Below are 22,687 nucleotides of genomic sequence, written 5' to 3'. Positions count from 1 at the left end.
GATGTAGCATCACGGTGGTGGTGGAGGTGGTTTACCCTGCGGCAGGATGTAGCATCACGGTGGTGGTGATTCGCTGAAAGGAGCGACTGAGTGCCTTAACTCCTCCCATTAGTCTCATTCACTCACAGTGTCGTTGTGCTGGGTTACTGATTTTAGAAAGAGCCAACCAGCTCCTACGTAGAGGGTTTGATGTTCACTACATTACTGATTACTACCCCCCCAGCAAGCGAGACCTACAAAAGATTAATTTTGAGCTCAAATTCTTGCTGAAGAACTGACATCAATGCAACATTCATATTAAATTCAAAGGGAACCATTGCATTTATTTGTATTCATTTTTCTTACTGTATCCATAGTGAACTGGAAGTGGGTCACTACCAAATGCAGAAAGAAAACAGAACTTTAATGCTATCTCAGATTCTGTAGGTAGTTAAATAGTGTGGAAGGTGTTAAGGTTCAGTACCTTTCCATTATGTTTGTATATTAATAAAGTGTATTGCAATAAAGGGGGACTGAGATTCCCAGGCAGAGTCCGAAAAAGAAATCCAAGCCAGTTCTGTCTTCATCTGTAAACCAACACGTGGTAATTTAATTGAAAGCCTCTCATACTGTCTCAGCCACTGCTGGCCTTACCAGTCCCAGATGAGGCAAATATCTCATTAAATCCTGGTTCTAGGAACGGTGCTTTCTTCCTTTACTTTACTCATGAACATCAGTCCAAAGACAAGGCCATGCTTGGTTTAACCCACTCTCCCTCACAAGAGCCAATTTGGGTCCTAAATCACCAAAGCCCCGTCTGCTGAGAATGTCCTCGCGGTGCAACAAAGTCGCGCAAAATATCCTTCACAGAAGCAAAAAACGATCTCCTAATGATGATGTGTGCCAGTGCCAGTAAGTCCGTGATCCTTCCTCACGGTCCCTAATGAAAGCAGCATTTTCAGGATCACAACCGAGAGCGTTTTCCAACGCTTCACGGCCCTAATTCAGCGGTTCAAACATATTCTACCAAGACGCTAATGAATTATTGACCTGTGATCAGAGCCCGTCTCTGGGAGCATACTGATGAAGTCATTAGCGAGTGCCAGCGTTGTGCTGGGAGTCTTGGCTGTTGATGAAACGGTATTTTAAACGCTGCTGTGGACTCTGCCGCTTGCACGGGGCTCGGAAGGCCAGCAGGGCGAAACCCAGATCACCCAGAGAAATACATTGAGCAAAAACGCATGGAGTTAATAAAGCAACCCAGTGTTAAAGGCGAACAACAATGGCTGTGATAGATTCTGTTTCCAGACACAAATATGTAGACATTGTATAACTCCCCTTAGTGTAAAAAACAAAGAATATTTGTCACAAATCTTTCTGACTTGTGACTGAAATGTGCATACGCAGCATTATTAAAGGGTCCAGCTGCCTGTGATGTGTAAGCACCCTGTAATTTTCACTTTTATTTATTTTTTCAACTGCCATCTCTATTGTCAATCACAAGAAACTGACCTCTGCATACAGCATGTTACACGATAAGATTAAAAAATCTGAATATTTTTTAGCGTATTTTTCTCATAGAAGCTTTTTTACTACGCATGGCCCCTGCTTCCTGCTGCTTACACCTATATATTATTTTTTAAATTCAGAGTAATTATTTTCTGAGCAAAGGCACGTTACCCTGGTAGCCATAGATGGCTCATATTTTCATATATAACCACATTTATGCAGCTGCACATATACAGTTCAGGTGAGTTCTCTCCATGCAGGGCATATCCATGACTCATCCTGGGATTTCAACATGCAACTTATGGTTCAGCAACTTATGCAGCATACAGCCCAGGAGCTTTGGAACATAAATATACATGCATTTGATCTTCTATTTTTGAATATCTTTTCCTTTCTTCTTGTTCGTCCCAGACAGTTCCTTTAAAATAGAAATCTATTTTTGTAGGGCACCCTGATCAAACAATCACAGAATCATAAATAAAGATACAGCACAGTGTCACAATAAAACAGAAGCCATGAAACATAGAGAGTCTAAAGGATTTTACAGGTGACCAACATCTAATGTGTCTTCCTATCAATCATTTGTGAGTACACTCTTTAAACGAGTACGCTTTTAAAGTGCAATGCTAGCTGGAGGCCTAAATGATCATCTTCTCTTCTGACCTGACTTGCCTATTAATATGCAGATCTTTTTTTATTATCTAGTCTAATACCCTGGGTTAATTACTGCATTTATTTTCCCAGTAGATTACCCATTATCTCCCTATGATCGTTTAGCCTAACCGTCACTGACGCTGACACAAGCCAGCCAATCCAGGACGGCTTCCTCCTAGCATTTCCTGCTCTCTCGGTTTCCTGTAAAGGGACTTTGTGACTGTGTCTCTGTGAAAGGCACCCTGCATAAAAATAAAATTCATTGGAACAGAAATGAGCGCAGCGTAGATGGCGCTCTCTCATTGATTATCCATGTATATGTACAGTGCATATCCACACTGCAAATCAATGACAGGGTTGATAAAACCCTTTTCCTCAAGGTTTCTGTTTACTCACCAGAAGGCAACAAACAGAACCGTACAGAATTAGTTCTCTGCTCTGCACCCTGCTCCCCCTTATTTCAGTGGGGCCCCAGTAAATAATTGAAGGAGGTGGCATATAACATGCCTCCAGCAGGATTTATTCCGTGTGCGAGGAACACTGATTGAATATCACATGCGTGTGTGCGTGTCTCATGAATGATGTATGCGAGGGCAATATCAAGTAATGTACTGGGGAGGTATGGGCTGCACACCCCGTTCATCTGATGCTAGATCAATTTCAGTGCAACCCGAACTGCACAGAAAGACGGGACCCCAGTTAACCCCAGTTTATAGCATCTCCCACAGAAAGACACTTCAGTCATAGTCTAAAGGAATGATGCCTGTCCATCATACACACCAGAGTGCATTTGTCCATATATATGGAGTGAAACGATTGGTACAGTTTTGAATCTGAGTGCAATATATTCCAAAAAGAGCAAGGGCCATGGAGAGGACATTAAATGGTGCCCTGTCAAGCCCAGAGACCTCGGTGCAGTCGCGGCTGATGGGCCGCTAAGTCACTCGATGAGCAGTGGGGGAGACATTCCACCTAGCGGGTGAACGCACTCACCTCTGAAACTACATCTGCACAGACACCAGCGCCCAAGAGATCACAAACTGTACACTCAGACACAAGCGTCAGTGTAACTGTGTCACGGCGTAACCAATTAATTGTGAAATACAATAAATAATGTTGTTTTGTTGACTCAGAAGTACAGAGTCTCAGCATAGTCAAGTCAAAGTTTATTTATATAGCACCTTTACAACAACCACAGTTGACCAAAGTGCTTGAACAGACTTAAAATACCATACACAAGAAAAAAAAAACAATTTAATTTCAAATTTCATTATACAAGAATTTGATGGTATTGTCTTCAGTGACTTACCATTCAGCTGGCCTGCACAGTGAAACTGTCCAGTGTTAATTCAACTCTAACAGAGTTTATATGAGTCTACTCTGGACTTCACTGAGCAGGCCAGCTGAACATTGTGAGCAAAGCCAGCTGAACAAAGTAGCTACTGGCAAGAATATAGACAAATATCTTTCTATATGGGGGTTAAATGAGATGCTGAGTCATGTTTGCACACATCCAATGGGAGCACTTCACTGCAGTAATGAGGAGGCTATACTGGCGAGCCAGCAAGCCAATTCCTCTGGCCAGACATCGCCATGGCCACAGAGGATGATTGGTCGCCACGTTTCCGTGGCAACGAAGGGAGACTCCGGTTGTTCGGAGAGACCAGCACTCCGGTATCACCCGTGTGCCGGACGAGCGGAGGCCCTGGAGCCTAATGGCTGTAATAACCATGAACTCGGGCCCAGATTAGATCCCACCGACGGAAGCCAGGCTACCTCACCGCTGCCCTCTCTGCTCCCTCTCACTCTTTTTCCCTCTCTTCCTTCGCATCTCTTCAGCCTGATGAGCTCATCATTTATTCACAGGCTGCCATATTCAAAACTGAAAGCATGTTTAATTAATGGAACTTATTGTAAAGTATGCCCCAGGGGGGTTCCTTCCTCTGTAAAATGAAATTCTGTATTCCCAAAGAAGACGGGTCTTCCGTTAAAAAAAAAAAAAACTGATTATGTGTAGCAAAATCAAGTTAACAGAATCCAAGAGCAAAGTCTCGATTCATTCACCTCATCAAAATGATTCCCGAGATCTAGTACCACAGGGTTTGAGCCCCACTTTTATTCTGGAAGTGCTGTATCTAGAAAGCATACAAGCAAAGCCTGTTTCACAAAATCACTGCTGGAGGAAGTCCTGAATTGTCAAATTGCCCATGTATTCTACAGATGTGCAACTTTACAAGAGCACTCGGTGGTGTTTAAAAAATGTGTGACGAAACCCAGAAAGTTCAGATCACTCTATGTGTGCTCACCAAACCCTTTCCCTGGTTCAGATCACTCTGTGTATGCTCACCAAACCCTTTCCCTGGTTCAGATCACTCTGTGTGTGCTCACCAAACCCTTTCCCTGGTTCAGATCACTCTGTGTGTGCTCACCAAACCCTTTCCCTGGTTCAGATCACTCTGTGTGTGCTCACCAAACCCTTTCCCTGGTTCAGATCACTCTGTGTGTGCTCACCAAACCCTTTCCCTGGTTCAGATCACTCTGTGTGTGCTCACCAAACCCTTTCCCTGGTTCAGATCACTCTGTGTGTGCTCACCAAACCCTTTCCCTGGTTCAGATCACTCTGTGTGTGCTCACCAAACCCTTTCCCTGGTTCAGATCACTCTGTGTGTGCTCACCAAACCCTTTCCCTGGTTCAGATCACTCTGTGTGTGCTCACCAAACCCTTTCCCTGGTTCAGATCACTCTGTGTGTGCTCACCAAACCCTTTCCCTGGTTCAGATCACTCTGTGTGTGCTCACCAAACCCTTTCCCTGGTTCAGATCACTCTGTGTGTGCTCACCAAACCCTTTCCCTGGTTCCACACGCCTTCTCCTTTCATTTCAGCCCCCGATTATAAATTCTTAATGGCAACAGCAAGGGAAAGCATTTGTGAGGTTTCAACAAGACATTCTGTGATTGGTTTTTTTTAAACACTCTTTTGCCAGCCTTCAGTGTAACATCTGCTATATTTAGTTCATGAATTTTGATCAGACCAATAACAGTCAGCAGAGAATAAACACCTGCTAAATGTTAACACTACAAATCCACAGAGGGAGAACAAAGCAGAGGAAGAGCACTAAAAGGAATGCACAGCAGGCGGTGTAAAAGAAAAGATTTAAATAGATTTCAGGCATGCAAAGGCTTTTTGAATGGCGCAGACTGCAGAGAAAATCACTGTGGTTTCACTCCTAGCAGTTGACAATGAATACAGTGACTGCATCAGCGAGGCTAAATCTGACAAACATGCAAATACACCAAGGGACCTGCCTGTATCAACTTTGACAGGCTCTGAAATCACACAGCCTTGTAAAGGGGGTGAATGATCAGGAAAGGAACAGAACCGGCATTTCATTTGCTGCAGGAACCAGGGAAAGATCAGAGGCTGGGTCGAGTACAATAACACAAACCAGTCGCTCCCTTATACCACATTTCACTATTCAAAGAAAGGTTCCTCGCAAGCAGTTGATTTGCTTAAGCGTTCCCAGATTGCACTTAATCAGGACTATTATTGCACATAAGACAGGATAACTGATATAATTAAAGCACTACAGCCGATTAAACATCAGGACTGTACACACTGAGCCCTTCATAACAAGTGATATCAAACAGAGCACTGATAATGTAATATGAACTGAGCAATGTCATAATAATCTGGCACCCTCCTGATGTTAAACAGATGGCATCATTCAAAATAATTTGCAAAGACAATTAAGGAAAGAGGGAAGAGTGGACACATTAAAAATCAACACAAAACGGGTAAGAACAGGCAACCGGTCCAAATAAATTTTAAGAAAGAACAACAATTAATCTACGCTAATTGAACAAATTCCATTCACAGGCGTGAATATAAAAATGTTTACATTAACGATTTGTTTAGGGTGGCAAGGAGGTTTAAGGCCAATTCATGCTTTCTGCATTCACAAAGGTCGCATTTAGAGTCTGTTTTGCTTTGTGTTTTAATACCCCTCCCCCTTACTCCCAATTTCAATACCCAATTACTGTATACCTCTCAGCACTCTCTGCCACAACCTCCACTATGGATTCAGGAGATCACGGACAAGCATCGGCTGTCCACTGCAGTTCACAAGTCAGGTTCGCAAGGACGGGAGTCAGAGGAGGCCGAACAGTGTGGCACCAAGTCCCTATCGCACAATAACAACAGCTAGTGCCAATGGTGCGTGGTGATGCTGACCAGTGTCCAGATTCAATACCCCAAATTGGAATCCATCCGCATGCCAAAACAGAGCCTTAAGCCACCCAGCAGCCCGTCCATTTTGGTTCCCTGACCCCGCTTCTCGACAAATCCGCGCAGGAGTCATACCCGCGCATGTGCGCCAGAAGCAGCCCGCGGAACGATGGGAGAATGTCACCTTGATTCAGTATGCATTTGAGCCACATGTGGAATACAAATGCGCTTTTGTTGATTAGGCAGATACAGTGCCTTCCGAAAGTATTCAGACTCCTTTTCCACTTTTTCCACATTTTATTACGTTACAGCCTTATTATAAAATGCATTAAATTCATTTTTATTCTCATCAATCTACACACACTACCCCATAATGACAAAGTGAAAACAGGTTTAGAAATTTTTTGCTCATTTATAAAAATATTTTTTAAAAAAAACTAAAATATGACATTTACATAAGTATTCAGACCCTTTACTCAGTACTTTGTTGTGGCACCTTTGGCAGCAATTACAGCCTCGAGTCTTCTTGGGTATGACGCTACAAGCGTGGCACTCCTGTATTTGGGGTATTTCTCCCATTCTTCTCTGCAGATCCTCTCAAGCTCTGTCAGGTTAGATGGGGAGCATTGCTGCACAGCTATTTTCAGGTCTCTGCAGATCTGGGGGAATAGTGTGTAAACTGATATAACTGAATCTGAACACAATGCATTAGAAATGCTTTTATATAATTAGAAAACATATGATTCTCTCTAAAGAACAGTGTTAGAAGCAAATCAGTGAATTTCTTTAGTGATCTTATTTTGGCATCAGCAAGTTGACTAATATTTTTTTTGTTTTGTTAGTATTGCGCCTGTCAGCATTGTCGTCCTTTCTTTGTATGATACATGTTGTCAAACCTAAATAAATATAATTTCTTTAATTTTACTGCAGCCTGTAATTTGTATATGTTGAAGCAGTGGTTCAAATCTATAACTAAACGCAGTTGAGGGTCTTAGACAATAAACTAAGCCACTGTTAAACTGTAAAGAAAGCCACTTTCTGGAGGGAAATAAATACATTACTGGCTGGGGTTGAGGCAGCTGAGGCTGGGGCTGGGGCGGAGGCTGGGGCGGGGCTGGGGCGGGGCTGGGGTGGGGCTGGGGCGGGGCTGGGGCGGGCTGGGGTGAGGCTGGGGCGAGGCTGGGGTGGGGCTGGGGCGGGGCTGGGGCGGGGCTGGGGTGGGGCTGGGGCGGGGCTGGGACAGAGGCTGAGGTGGAGCTGGGGTGGAGGCAGCTGAGGCTTGGGCGGGGCTGGGGTGGAGGCTGGGGCGGGGCTGGGGTGGAGGCTGAGGTGGAGCTGGGGTGGAGGCTGAGGTGGAGGCAGGGGCGGGGCTGTGGTGGAGGCTGAGGTGGAGGCTGGGGCGGGGCTGGGGCGGAGGCTGGGTGGGGCTGGGGCGGGGCTGGGGCGAGGCTGGGTGGAGGCTGGGGCGGGGCTGGGGCGGAGCTGGGGTGGGGCTGGGGCGGGGCTGGGGCGGAGCTGTGGTGGGGCTGGGGTGGAGGCTGTGGTGGAGGCTGAAGCGGGGCTGGGGTGGAGGCTGGGGCGGGCTGGGCGGGGCTGGGGTGGAGGCTGGGGCGGGCTGGGGCGGAGCTGGGGTGGGGCTGGGGCTGGGGCGGGGCTGGGGCGGGGCTGGGGTGGGGCTGGGGTGGGGCTGGGGTGGAGGATGTGGTGGAGGCTGAAGCGGGGCTGGGGTGGAGGCTGGGGCGGGGCTGGGGCGGGGCTGGGGTGGAGGCTGTGGTGGAGGATGAAGCGGGGCTGGGGTGGAGGCTGGGGCGGGGCTGGGGCGGGGCTGGGGTGGAGGCTGGGGTGGAGGATGAAGCGGGGCTGGGGCGGGGCTGGGGCGGGGCTGGGGCGGAGGCTGGGGTGGAGGCTGGGGCGGGGCTGGGGCGGAGCTGGGGTAGAGGCTGGGGTGGAACTGGGGCTGTCAGTCTAACTATAGCAGAGTCTGCGCCACATTTGAACCAGACATGAAAATGTGCCACGCATCGGTGCCGGATCTGGACTGGTTATATTGAAATTCAAGGTTCAGCTGGGCCAGTTTTGTCCTTAACTCACACCAGACACGCCAAACGGATCTACGCTGGTATTGGCCTGCTGTGCAAAAATAGGCTGGGCCAAGTCCGTTTGCTAGATTTGTTACAGATCTTCAGTCTGGTTTGGGCCATATTTGGGCCAGAGTAATTTTGCTATCCGGCTTCCCAATGCAGGCTTGTGTAGCTAACACCATACATGGGCACTAGATGCATTACAAATGGACAGCTGGTCCATGTTCATGTCCGGGCCTGGCTTTGTCGGTGTCCCCTGTGTTTTTAGAGTCAAGATGTGCTGTGTGGCTGCCTGTCTTCTCTGGTATACTCTTCCTCATGGGGATGATGGGGATGCTTTCTTTCACCCAGCATTTAATAAACAGGTGCTTGTGTGTTCTGAATCTCTGAAAACAACAAGGGAGATGCACATAACAACCTCTGCCAATGGAGTGCCTTTCTGATTAGGGAAATTGATCCCAATTTCACACATGAATGTTTCGCTTAATAGGGAAGCATAGGTAGTCCTGGTTCGTTCACTTTGTCGGAAGGGAAAGGCCTTTTCTGTGTACTGAGAGTAGTGTAATCTCTCAACACTCAGAGAGAAAGGGACTGAAAACTCAGCCACAAAGAATTTAAAACCACCCCTCCCGCCTGAGTCAACAACATTGCTCCTTCTGTGTTTTCTCCTGAGCACTGCACATCATTAGGGGACTAACGAACAGAGAGAAGGCTGGACCAGCATTGCATCTTCTTTCTCATTTTCTAAATTCAGTCAGAATGAAGCGAAGGCAAAGGAAGATCTAACAGCATTGCTAAGAGGACGAGCGCTGTGAAGGTCTGGGTAAAAGTGCCATGAAGTTTTCTTCAAGAGAGGAAAACTTCTTCCAGCTGAACGTTTCTCAGTTAAAATTTCCATTAAACTCAAGGGTTTCTGACAGGTTAGCACTATCAGGATCCGGATGAAAGGGCAGGTAGAATCTGAGATTTTATCTGGACATGAAAAAAGTTGGTGCTCATCATTCTTTAAAGAGGGACGAATAGGTGGCCACCTTCTCATGAGCCTGGAAATGTGTTCCAGTCGCATCAGCATTCGCAAATAAAACATTCGGGGACACTTAGGTGGAAACCAGCTTGCTGCTTGATAGAGGGCCCACTGTCCAGTTTCTGTTTCAGAGCCAATCTTGTGATAGCACACTCTGCTCAAGGGGCGCTAAGGGGCATATTCTCTGGGCCACATTCTTAGATGAGCCTATTACAGAGTGGGGTGCATGGTTTCCATTCAAGGCCATAACTCTGTTGATCTGTTGAATGTGGATAACAATGCAAAGTCCACTCATTATGGTAAACCGGTTTATCAGCAGCTAAAGCACTGTGAGGGCATCCATTTTGTCACAATATATTTCATGTATACTTCATTCCCACAATGCCTGCGGAATTTACCAGATGAGCCTTAGCTTCCATGGAATGTGGAGACTACTCCTTTCGTAACCCTCATGAAATCTCAACTAGAATGAATGTGTGCAGTCTTCAACGGCTGTTTTAATGAGACTGAAATATTAGGTAAATTATTGATTAATCTCTCACAGGTTTCGAAAGCTGACATGAACCATTGCGTGTGTGTGGATTATTCGAAGCTATTTCTGCCTGTCCGCCATTTATACCTCACGCAATCATCTCATCCCTTTAAACAAGTAACGAGCGAGCAGTACCAAAAGTTGAATCTATTTTGACAAGAGCATAACCTTAGCTGACAGATTTCAGAGTGCAGACTCAGGCTTTAATGTGCTTTCTGATACAGAACACTTGGGCTTGTAGAACATATTGATCGCCTAGAAGCTAACCGATTCAATAAAAAAGTAGGGCAACTCAGCCAATTCTGTTTCTGTTATTTGAAATAAAAGTGAGAAAATGATACTTTGACAAGGAGAACAAGTACAAGGTTAATGCCTTTTTCATTGTAAAACAGAACAGCATGGTTGGTACATATTGAGCCACGGGATGAGGCCCAAGTATTATGCTTGAATTGAGAACACACATACCTGCTACCCATCCAAAGTGCCCTTTAAAATATTGTTCCCAATCTAGATGTAAACAACCTCACACCACAACTTACCCAACTCACACTCAACAACCTCACACCACACCCTCCAGAACTTAAACCTAATAACCTCACACGACCCCCTCCCAACTAAAACCCAACAACCTCACACCATACCCTCCCCAACCCCTTACCAAACAACCTCACACCACACCCTCCCCAACCTCACACCACACCCTCCAAAACTCACACCCAACAACCTTTATTTTTATGTGTGCTATGTGAGTGCTTGTGTGCCAAGTGTGCATGGGTGTGAGTGTGTGCGTTCACGTGCAGTGTACCAGGTGTGTGTTTATGGACCGAGATACTGTGTATCTGATTCTGCAGCAGGTAAAGTCACAACCAGTATGGGAGGCGTGATTTTTTTCCCCCCAGCCGACTTCTGCCATAACCACGCCCCTTAGCTGTTGCTGACAGTTCTAAGCCTCTGCAAAGTAGTTTCATTGGACAACGTTCATTCGCACAGACGAGAGCGTTGATTGGACAGTTCGTCAACAGCAGAGAAACACTAACTATGCTGTCGAACTTGATATTTCCTCAACAAGACGAGGAAATTGGAAAATGTGAATAGCTATTAGGTTAATTAATTATAAAGAAGTCAGTTTAATATTAATGTTCCACAGTTACGATACTGTTTCTTTTTACAGAAACAGGCAAGTCATAGAAATGACAGCACTGTTATACACATTCCCCCTATTTCAGGGCACCATAATGTTCGGGACAAATTGCTGCGCAGGTATTTCTGATTAGCCAAGCGTGGTAAATTGCTTTCTTAAGTGCCGGTACATAGCTATATTTCAGAAAATAAATATACTTGTCTACTGATATGTGTACTAATTTAAAGAGTTGTACATTCTTCAGGATGACACTTTATTGTTAGACAGGGTGCCTGCCTGTATGAGCTGCACTCCACTGCAGCCTGCTATCTCCAAATGTTTTCTGGGGGCTTGAGTTATAGTAAGCTGAGATATGCGTATATGGAATTCGTGCCATCAATGTTATTTACATGTAAGCACGAACATTCAGGCTGTGGCTACGGTATAGGCTTTCATTTCTTACTAGCATTACGTCCAGGCCTTGGAGCAGTCAATAATGGCTTGGGCAGCAGCTTCATTTTTAAGTTTTATCAATGGAGACACAACCATTTGGGGAAAAAATATTGTACCTACATGCTTTAACCTATCAGCCTTGTCAACATGTTAGTTGCCTATGCTTTGATTAACGCAACCAAAGAAGACGGTACCTTGAAAAAAAGACGCTTGCAGACAAACAGCAGTATTGTAGACAGAGTTGCGGCAACAGTAACTGAAGTTTTTTTTAAAAAAAAGCTGTCCAATCATCGATCGCACTGCGCGATACGGTATCCGATTAAATCGATTCACTGTGTCCTGGAATCTTGTCACATCTGGGGGTTGTGGTTTTGTCACAACTGCGTTGCGATTCATGAACACGCGTTCAGGAAGGAGGGGCTACAAGTGCTCTTCAATGATGCAACAATTTTGCATAATTCCAATTTTGAAATGCACCAGCCATCTAAGTCACTGAACGGCCGGCTGATGCAGGAGATTTCAGGTCTATGGCCACAGGGGTGAGCGTGCTGTGACAGTATTTAACCTGGAGCAGCTCAGTGTTCATTTGGAGAAGGACTCTTCTACGCATGGCAGGACCCTGTTCTCCCAGGAAGACCCTGAATATCAGCTTGCATGTTAAGGCACCAGCAATTAAAATGAGATCGACGCTTCCTGGTACTCTGTGAAACCTCAGGGGACCTATAGTGTGCTTGGCTTTGATACGATTGCATGTTAATATGGCAATTATTCATAAAATATGAGAAATAATTTCACACCTAACAGGATAAAAGATACAAATTTCAAGTCATTATACGTGGGTATGAATAGCTCAGATTTACTATCAATACTGTGCAACTTGTACTGGTTATGCTATTCTTGCAACAAAAAAAAAGAGTTCAGAGCAAAGACTAGATATGGGGCTTGACTTGTTTAATAATCACATTCTGCAAAGTTATGATTAAAATAATGTTTTTATAATAAAAAATTATTTTTAATAACATTTGTATGAAAGCACTGAGTAACTTTAACTATACTATTGTGCATCTTTAGTGAATATTATGTGAATATTTAATATAATTTTGTGGAGTTTATTTTCCAAAGGATTATTACGAAGAACAATAAACCTTGTTTTATGAAAATGCCCTCAACCCCTCACAATGAGTCATCTGAGCCAACTTTGATTCGATTCAGTGGGGACAAAGTAAGCCAGAACCATTAAGCTTTTTCCTCCTCTTCCACTGAATAACTGACATGGGTTTCATGAATGTCTCAATTATTTTCTGCACCATAAATGAGGATGAATACTAAAAAGAAATAACTTACTGTTAAGAATATGAATTCTTGTGAAGGGCAAATCTTTCTTCACAAAATGCCTGATGCAATTAATTTCCTCCACTCAAACATAAACACATGGTGCAAAGGCAGTTTTTTTTTTAACAAAACAGTTCAGTTAAGTTCAAAACAGTTTAACAAAATAGTTCAATTAAAAAAACAATATTGTGACTCTATAACAGAGATTGGAACATGAGGCAAGGAGAAATCAATGGGTGAACTACTGCATACAAATTAAACTTCTTATCAGGGGGCTATGTCAAATAATTCTAAATTATCAGAGAGAAACACATGGCCCCTTTAATTAAATTCACTTTAAAACAGCAATAAACCACTTTGAAATAGATTTCTATTCATCCTTACTTTCACAATTTACTGGATGTCCAAATGAAGTGGACCAACCCATTTTTGCTCTCTCCAAGGTCTTAGAAGAGTACCGTTCATTTCAGATTTCCTGTAACAAGCTGGCTGATCATATTGAGGCATCTATATTTTCGCAGGGAAGTTATTATTTTTTAAACTTCAGCTAAAATGGTTGGTAACCTCTCAGAGATTGCTCCTCTGCCTCCAGGCTGCACAATGCACTGAAAGTTTATTTGTGCCTGTCTTTGACGACTGCTAGCCAGAAAGCACCCAGCACATCTTTGGGTGAAGAACCCTGCTGGACGTAGGCCATTGACTGTAGAAAAAATACGGACTAGGTCACTGTGACCTCACCCATTAACTCCCCATGGGCTTGTACAAACTGGAGGCAGAGACTTCTCAGTAGGGAAAAGGGAGACCCTTATACGGGCATGGTTGTCCTCTAAGCGCATGAGTTACAGTGACTCGGCAGTGATGCAAACTGTCCCTGATTCGCTCACAAAATACTACCTTCTTGTCCAACTAAGAAAATAACTTTAAAAATTGGCATATGAGGAGACATTAGACAAAGAAAAAACACATATTTCAACTACATTTTTTGTAGTAATGGGAACAAATTATCGACTTTTGACTGTATTGTTACCATTGACTTACAAGTGACTGTTACGCCTATAGTATGCTGGAGTGAGCAACATCTCTCAACAAGACCAGGAAGTGAGCTTCAAAAACGAAGCCTGGTTTTGGCCGCTTGATGTAGATCCTCCCTCGTCCTGGTGAGAAAAGCCTTAGCACCTGTCACAGGAAAGGCTCGAGCTGCCATTGTCTGCACACCTGCACAGGCTGAGCAATTTGGGGTGCTGACTTACAGGCCTCCTGAATCCAAGTCTCTGCTGGACCCTGGCAAAATGTTCCAGACAAGATAAGGCTTGTACTATAAGCAAATTTAAGACTTCATATGAAATAGTTATAGTTTACAGGCCAGAATCCTGCATCTGGTGTGATGGTGGGATATTAGGGGTTAAGAGATGAGATAGTTAAGGCTGGAGCTAGTCCACGGATGACCTCAGGAGCTTGTGAAGAAAATCTGAAGGATTCAGGAAATAATTGAAATAACAAGAATTGTGGAAGCTGAACTGTGCCCCTTGACCCCAGACCACACATTAAGCACCCAGCTCACTTTGGAACTACAGCTTGAGAGGTTTACACTTAATGAATATGAGACAGACTACCAAGGACAGAAATGAAAAACTGAATAGTAATTTTAGTAAAAACTAAAGCGTTGATGAGAGTAGAGAAGAGACTGAATGTTTTGAGAGGAAAAAAGTCTTCCCTGGAAAGAAACCTTGAAAAAGATTATATCAAGTTAGGTTCAATGTTTTTCAATGCTCTGCTCTCAAAGGGTGCTTATAATGATCTCTTATCTTTAACATTTACATAATACTCAGTAAAATGTTCAGTGTTATAAATCAACTCTTACAGAGTACATACTCTGTTAGTTTAATTAAAATAGAATATTTTATTGTATACCATTACTGATCAGTACCTTTCAAAATACACTATATGACCAAAAGTATCAGGACACCCCTTGGTTGGGTTTTTTTTTTTCATGGTTTGGGCTAGGCCCCTTAGTTCCAGTGAAGGCAAATCTTAATGCTACAGCATGCAATCACATTCTAGACGATTCTGTGCTTCCCCCACAATTCGGGGAAGGCCCTTTCTTGTTTCATGACAATGCCCCCAAGCATACAGTGAGGTCTTTATAGAAATGTTTTTTTCAGGGCCCTGACCTCAACCCCATCCAACACCTTTGGGATCAGTTGGATAGCCAACTGGGAGCCAGGTCTAATCAAACAACCACACTAATGCTCTTTTGGCTGAATAGAAGCAAATCCCTGTAGCAATGCTCCAACGTCTAGTATAAAGCCCTCCCAGAAGAGTGGAGGTTGGTATAGCAGCAAAGGGAGGGGCAACTCCATATTAATGCCCATAATTTTGGTTGAGATGTTGGATGTCAGGTGTCCACATACTTTTGGCCATGTAGTGTAACTGAAGCTACGCTTCATGTTGGTAAATCCAACAGTGATAGAGTAATATAACCTCAATATTCATTAAATCCAACACTGGTAGAGTAATATAATCTCAATATGCATTAAAATATGGATTCAATGTCAGATTATTTTGCTGCTGGCCGCAGGAACATCAGCATGTTCAAAACATTTTCAGAGAAAATAAAGTGGGAGTTCTTTCTTTTACAGCATGATGCCCATCACATGACTTCCCTTTCTCTTGAGTGGGCAACAATAGACTGGACAGCTTCAACAATATCTCACTGAGACGTTTCCAGAATTGGTCAGATGTGTAAGCACATACTACACAGGTAATGGGACACCTATGTTAGAATCAAAGTGACTAGGAAGTCAGAGCGGTGTATGAAGTGGGACTACGGGGTTAGCGAGCTAATGTAATCTTTAACCCTGGGTTTTCCCTAGCACAAAGCTTACTGACTTTAAATTGGGGTACATTGCCATAGTAAATTATGATGCACCGTTTACCTGATCCGAGGCAGGTTTCCATAAAGCTAAGGGGTGTTTTTTAATGGTGGAGATTATTTAGAGATCAAATTAATACCCTGGTCTTCTCTGAGTATGCACTATACGAAATATATACTGCAGATTCTCAACAGAGGGAAAGCAGTACATATCAAGCTTCTTGAACCCTGTGCATCCATATTTACTTCTAAATAGCCCGAATCCCATAATTTACTTCAGTAGCCTGAATCTCATAATTCTTGAGTTTATTATATTAATGTGGGACTTCATGCAACATTTTAAATATCCCATATCAAGTCCTATCAAGTTTAAGGTTTAGGAGCACTAGAATGAGCTGTTGTCACATTAAAAACTGTAGGACAATTAGTGTGTGTAGATTTATTTGTTAGTAGTGGTAAGGTAAATATATTACAGTGCAATGAGAAATATTTTCCCTCTATTTCCACTATTATTACGTATTTATAACAATGAATGGTTTCAGAACTTTAGACAAAAAGTAATATTAGAGTAAGGGAAACAGAGTAAACAGAAAATAATGTTTAACAATTATTATTTCATTTATTTAATGAAGAAAGTTATCAAACACTCACATCACCCATGTGAAAAAGTAATTGTTACTCAATCAACCGATTAAACAAATTTTATTGATAGATTCAGCTGATAGAACACATCCAGGCTTGATTGCAGCCAGCCCTGTTGAGTCTAAACCTCCCTCATATTGAATCATACCATCACAGTGAAGTAGTCACCACAAAGTTTCAGCAAGCACACTGAGCCACAATCAAAGGAAGTTCCAGATAAGATATGAAAAAAATATCAGTCTGGAAAGGCTCTGGGACTCCACCGAACCACAGTGAGAGCCATTATCTCCAAATGGAGAACACTTCAACAGTGGTGAATCTTCCCAAGAGTGGCCGGATTGCCAAACTTTTTCTAAGGGCACGACGACAACTTATTAAGGAAGTCACAAAAGATCCCAGAAGAACATGCAAAGAACTGTAGACCTCTCTTGTTTCAGCTAAGGTTAATGTTCATGACTCCACAATGAGAAAGTGACTCTACAATAATGGGATTGGTAGTAGAGTAGCGGACACCACTGCTAACCAAGAAAAAACATCAATGCTCATATTTCCAAAAAAACGAAACAGGTCTCATTATGTCTGGCGTAAAGAAAGTAAAGCAGAATTTCACAGTAAGAACATCACACCAACAGTCAAACATGGTGGTGGTAGTGTGATGGTGGGGGATCTTTGCTGTCTTGGGATCTGGACAATTTGCCATTGCTACAGGAACCATGAATTCTGCTGTGTCAGAAAATGCTTATTGAGAATGTCCGGTCATCTGTCCATGAGCTGAAGCTGAAGCGTAATTGGGTTATGCAGCAAGACAATGACCCAAAATGCAAAAGCAAGTCCACATCTGAATGGCTGACAAGAAATTGAATTAAAGTTCTGGAGTGGACCAGTCAGTAGAGATGTTGTGGCAGGACCTGAAAAAAGCAGTTCATGCTTGAAAACAAAAAATTAATTTATCTGAATTAAATTAGTTGAAAAAAAACAGTGGTCTAAAAGTCCTCCATAGCAATATGAAAGACTGATATCAAATTATTATTATTATTATTATTATTATTAGGAATTGTTTGGTTACTGTTATTGCTGCTATGGTGGTGCAACCAGTTAATTTTAAGCGAGCACGTGGGTAATATGGGTGTTTGATAACTTTTTTCATTAAGAAAATGAAATTATTTTTCAAAATGTGTTTTATGTTTACTCAGGTTCTCTTTGTCTTATGTTATAATTTGTGTGAAGATCTGAAACCATTCAGTGTGCCAAATATGCAATAATAGAGGAAGGAGAAAATATTTTTCAAGGCACTGTATTAATGAACAAATTTACTTTAGGTATTTATTTGCCAGTCCTTGTCTGCTACAGCGTTACTTTTTTCCATTATGAGTGTTTTGTGTTCTTCATATCCATCTATTATATCCGTCCATATCGATCTGTTTTCTGCAGGCTCATTTTTGCCAACCCCACCACTTCTATGGGAACACGCACAGAGCTTGATTAACAAAGGCCATGTCCACTTAGCAAGTTGATAACCACCTTCTTCATAGCAGTATAAACTGATTGTGGCTGTTAGGTTTTGTGAAGCCAGCTAACACAAAGAAACCTTGGGTATGTTAAGCTTCCTTCGTAGTGAAACCCCCAGGCCTGTTTAGAGTGAAAATTATGCATTATCTGAGCGTCCTCTTAGTCAGGATTTTTGACAAATGTATAATTTTTCTTTATACCCATGAATTAAAATGATGAAATACCTGTTTTGTTTATTAATATGCAAATACAGGTGTCACTGTCCATGGACAAATGACTAGTACCCAGAGAACTTTTGAAACTCTTCCCCAAAACTTTGTATTTCTTTCCAAATTGAATTTTGAGTAAAAAAAAACAGAAACAAATACACGTTCATATCAGTGTCATTATTGATTTATATTTGCAGGTGAATGTGGCTAACTAACTGCTTACGAATTGATATGAAGATAGAGGGAAGTTTTGCCCTTCATTTATAAAAGGAAATGCTTGGCCCTGAATGGCCCCTCAGGTTTGAGCGAATGGTTTTGGCACCGTGAACGTCAGCCATCTTGACTCATTACCTCCATATCAGCCATCCATTACATTCCTCCAGTCATAATGGGGCATTATGGATCACCCTGTGCTGAAATGTTTCCCAGGACTTATAAACTTTACCTACGGCCTAAACTCTGGAGATGGATCTAGCTGCAAAACCAGAAAATAAGGCCCATTATTTTACATTGGGGGGGGGAGCACAGGATTCTGCACAAAGAGCCTGTAATCAAGTTTGCATATTCAATCTCCACCATAATGGTCTTTTTGGCAGAGCACAGGCAGACTGATGATGGAAATGTGGTTACTTGCGTATAATCTGGGCTATAGCTCAACACGTTTTCTTCACATTTCTTAGGACACAGCCTCTAGAATACTCAATAAACAACAGGAAAATGGAATGGCTTGATTAATATATTTTTTGTTTGAAGAAGGCAAGTGTAGTAACATCCACCGAAAGTTAATTATAATTTACGTGACAGGATCAGTGATATTTCCTCTTTCCAAATGCTCGTTTTGGCCTTAATGTTGTCTGAGCAAGCTTAAGTTCCTTTCATGTTCAGTAATAAATCAACTGTTCTTTTTTACAGGATAGATGTACAATATTTTTTTAGGAAAGAATTTTGGCATGAAAGTAGCATTACCTCGATAATAACACTACAATGTTACCTTTCAGTCATGATCACAGTGTGCGGGCTGTCACACAGATGCACAGAGGACAATAACAGTCTTAAGCTGTTTGAGAGCTCGCTACTAAACCAATATGTTTAGTAAGTGAGGTTAAAAGAGATTTGAGATACTCACTAAGCTTCCATCTACTCTGTTAACCACTTCCCTGTAGTCTCATCTGCAACTACCCCCACCTCCCCCCCACCCATGACACACTGGACAATAGCGTATATCTGGGCTATCTGTCTATCTTCATAAGAACATTCTTTCATCCCAAAATATTGCAGTCCATCATAGCAACAAGATAAACCCAACAATAGCCCTAAGATACTGTATGCCAATAAAGCAGTGAAAACTCTGCTCAGTGAATAATGAAATAAACTATTTTTTTTTAGAAGTTTTTCTAAAATTATACCATGTCATTCACCTGCCAATATCTGGGACTAAATATGGAATAAGTATACAACCTTACCATTGGTTTTACGTGTAGAGATGTCCTTCTCAAGATTGATTGGTCATATATTGTCTTGGACAATCCGTTTGCGAAATACATGCTCATTTGTGACGCCTGGGAACCTTCCAAAATAGCTGTGCGTTATACCACACATGCTGTTTATGGCGTTGTCGCCCTTTGTAGTGCAATCTGGCTTAATCTATCCAATAGGTCACAGTATAAGCTTTCTAACGATGCATAACGTGTCTAATTTAACTTTTGGAACAGCGTTTTATAGGTCAGCGTAACCGGAAGTTGTGAATCATCATCGCCGCCTTACGCATTAACTCTGTGGTAGCAGTCATGGACGCTAAACGTTATCGATTAGTTTTGTGTTATTTTGTAAAATATTATTATTATTGAGGACGTAGCGTAGCTAAGGCATATGTTTGCTGATAGACCTAGCTGACATCGTTTTCTAGAGTAAAACAGAAGCAGAGAGAACTGTGTCATTGATTTACTGTCTCTGTCGCTATCTACTGAACACAGATAAGATTTCATCATTGCTATGTAAGTATTACTGCTCAAAATATTTCAGTTATATATGTTATTTTTTAAATTCAGTGTCTTTAAATAGGTTAGTGGTATTTTCTAATGAGGATATTTCACACTGTAACATAATGATGTAATAGTGATAATCCAGACTGACCATGTGACCATGTGTGATATTACACAAGGATTCAGGCCATTACTTGAGTGAAAATGGAAGATTACAGCATGCCTGCCCTCCGTTGCTTCGCCCTGCTATTCGCTTTCATAGGGAGGCAGTATACCCTGCTAAGAATTCCAGTTTAAATCAAGCTGGTCAAGGTGGTTTAAGCTGCATTTTCAACACTTTTACCCAGTCGACCAGCTGTTCACCAGCTGACCAGTTTAATCAGATTTATCCATCCAAAGACCATCTCGAACCAGCCACAGACCATCTCTGACCAGCCACAGACCAGCTTTGACCAACCACTAACCAGCTGTGACCAGCCACAGATCAGCTTTGATCAGCCACAGACCAGCTCTGACCAGCCACAGACCAGCTTTGACCAGCCACAGACCAGGTCTGACCAGCCACAGACCAGCTTTGATCAGCCACAGACCAGCTTTGACCAACCACGGACCCACTGTGATCAGCCACAGACCAGCTTTGACCAGCCACAGACCAGATTAGACCAGCCACAGACCAGCTGTGACCAGCCATGGACCAGCTTTGACCAGCCACAGACCAGCTTTGACCAACCACTAACCAGCTGTGACCAGCCACAGATCAGCTTTGATCAGCCACAGACCAGCTCTGACCAGCCACAGACCAGCTTTGACCAGCCATGGACCAGCTTTGACCAGCCACAGACCAGGTCTGACCAGCCACAGACCAGCTTTGATCAGCCACAGACCAGCTTTGACCAACCACGGACCAGCTGTGATCAGCCACAGACCAGCTTTGACCAGCCACAGACCAGCTTTGACCTGCCACAGACCAGATTAGACCAGCCACAGACCAGCTTTGACCAGCCACGGACCAGCTGTGACCAGCCACAGACCAGCTCTAACCAGCCACAAACCAGCTTTGACCAGCCACAGACTAGCTCTGACCAGCCACAGACCAGCTTTGACCAGCCACGGACCAGCTCTAACCAGCCACAGACCAGCTTTGACCAGCCACAGACCAGCTTTGACCAGCCACAGATCAGCTTTTACCAGTCACGGATCAGCTGTGACCAGCTAGTGTGAAAAACACAGCTTAAAGCAGTTTAGAATCCTATTGGGGCTTAGCTGGTATTTTCAGCGGGGCGGTGAGAGGAGTCCACTCTGATAGGCTGTCAGCTCCCAGCAGTTCCTGGGACATGCGCCATTTGTCCAAGGTCATGCTGCTGGGAGATTCTGATGTCCCACTGGCTCCTGATTTCAGGGGGCCAGTACCCATCTCTAGCGTCACACAGCAAGTGTGGATGAGGAAGAATCAACCTCCCAGCTGCCTGATGGCCTCACGTTTTCCCATTACTTTCAAACATCTCACGGGCGAACGGCGGCTTCATCCATTTCACCTTGGCACAAAGGATTAGCCTGCTGCCGCAGATAAGGCAGTCCTGACATCATCAGCTACAGCGAAAAAACCCAGGAAAAATCTCAGCTGAATTTGCGCATCGTTTTTCATGTTGCTGCATTCGGTCCTGTTGTTGGCTCCTCTCACACTACTGCTTTGACCTCAGGGATTGGCTTGACAGTTATGACCTCCCTAATGAGTGGCAGGTGGTGGAGTACTGCAAGAGCCACATGGGATAGGCGATAAAGGGGGTGAGAGTTCAAAGCAAAAATGATTGCAGCTTTTTCCTTTTCTATATGATAAGCTCATGTAACAAGCTCCCTGAACACACATTACCCTACACTTTACATTTCACTAAAAGAACAGTAATAGGTTTTACAACAGGCCAAGTGCTTATGCCAATAGAATAAACTAAAATTATTAATGTTAAAATATATTGCAATATCTGAAAGTTATTCCAGCAATTTGTTTGCTTACCAATATAGAGTGAAGCATCTTGAAAATATATTTCAATACATTTTCAGCATATTGTATTTCTGCAAGGGAGAAGACGGACTAAATGTCTCTTAGGGGTGCAGAAGGTGCCAAACACAAGAGGGCATTCCATGAGTGCTGTCCTTTTCCTTTCTGCCTATAGAGGTACAACATTAGATCAGATTTAGACAAAACTGTATCCATTGTACAGAAATTAGTTTTTTTGCTACACCTCAATACAAACAGCACACATAGCAGTGCAGGAAGTAGAAATAATAAAATAGTTTCACTAGAGATGATAGAAAATTTACATACACCGTATACCACCCACAAGACGCTTCAAGGCCTTTTGCCCCAATAACTGCCCCTGCTACTACCCTTTGCCAACCTCAATTGCCTTAAACACAGGAATATGAAATTATAAGTGAATTTTATGGCGATCTCACCCTTATGACTCACACAGCCATGTCTGAGCCAGTAAACTATCCCCTGGGGACTGCACTTCAACAGCTTTGGTTTTATTAAGGAGCTATTTAGCCCTGCTGTCAAGCTTGCT

The sequence above is a fragment of the Anguilla rostrata genome, chromosome 11, assembly GCF_018555375.3.
Source record: "Anguilla rostrata isolate EN2019 chromosome 11, ASM1855537v3, whole genome shotgun sequence".
Lineage (NCBI taxonomy): Eukaryota > Metazoa > Chordata > Actinopteri > Anguilliformes > Anguillidae > Anguilla > Anguilla rostrata.
Note: the sequence above shows the minus strand (reverse complement) of the source record.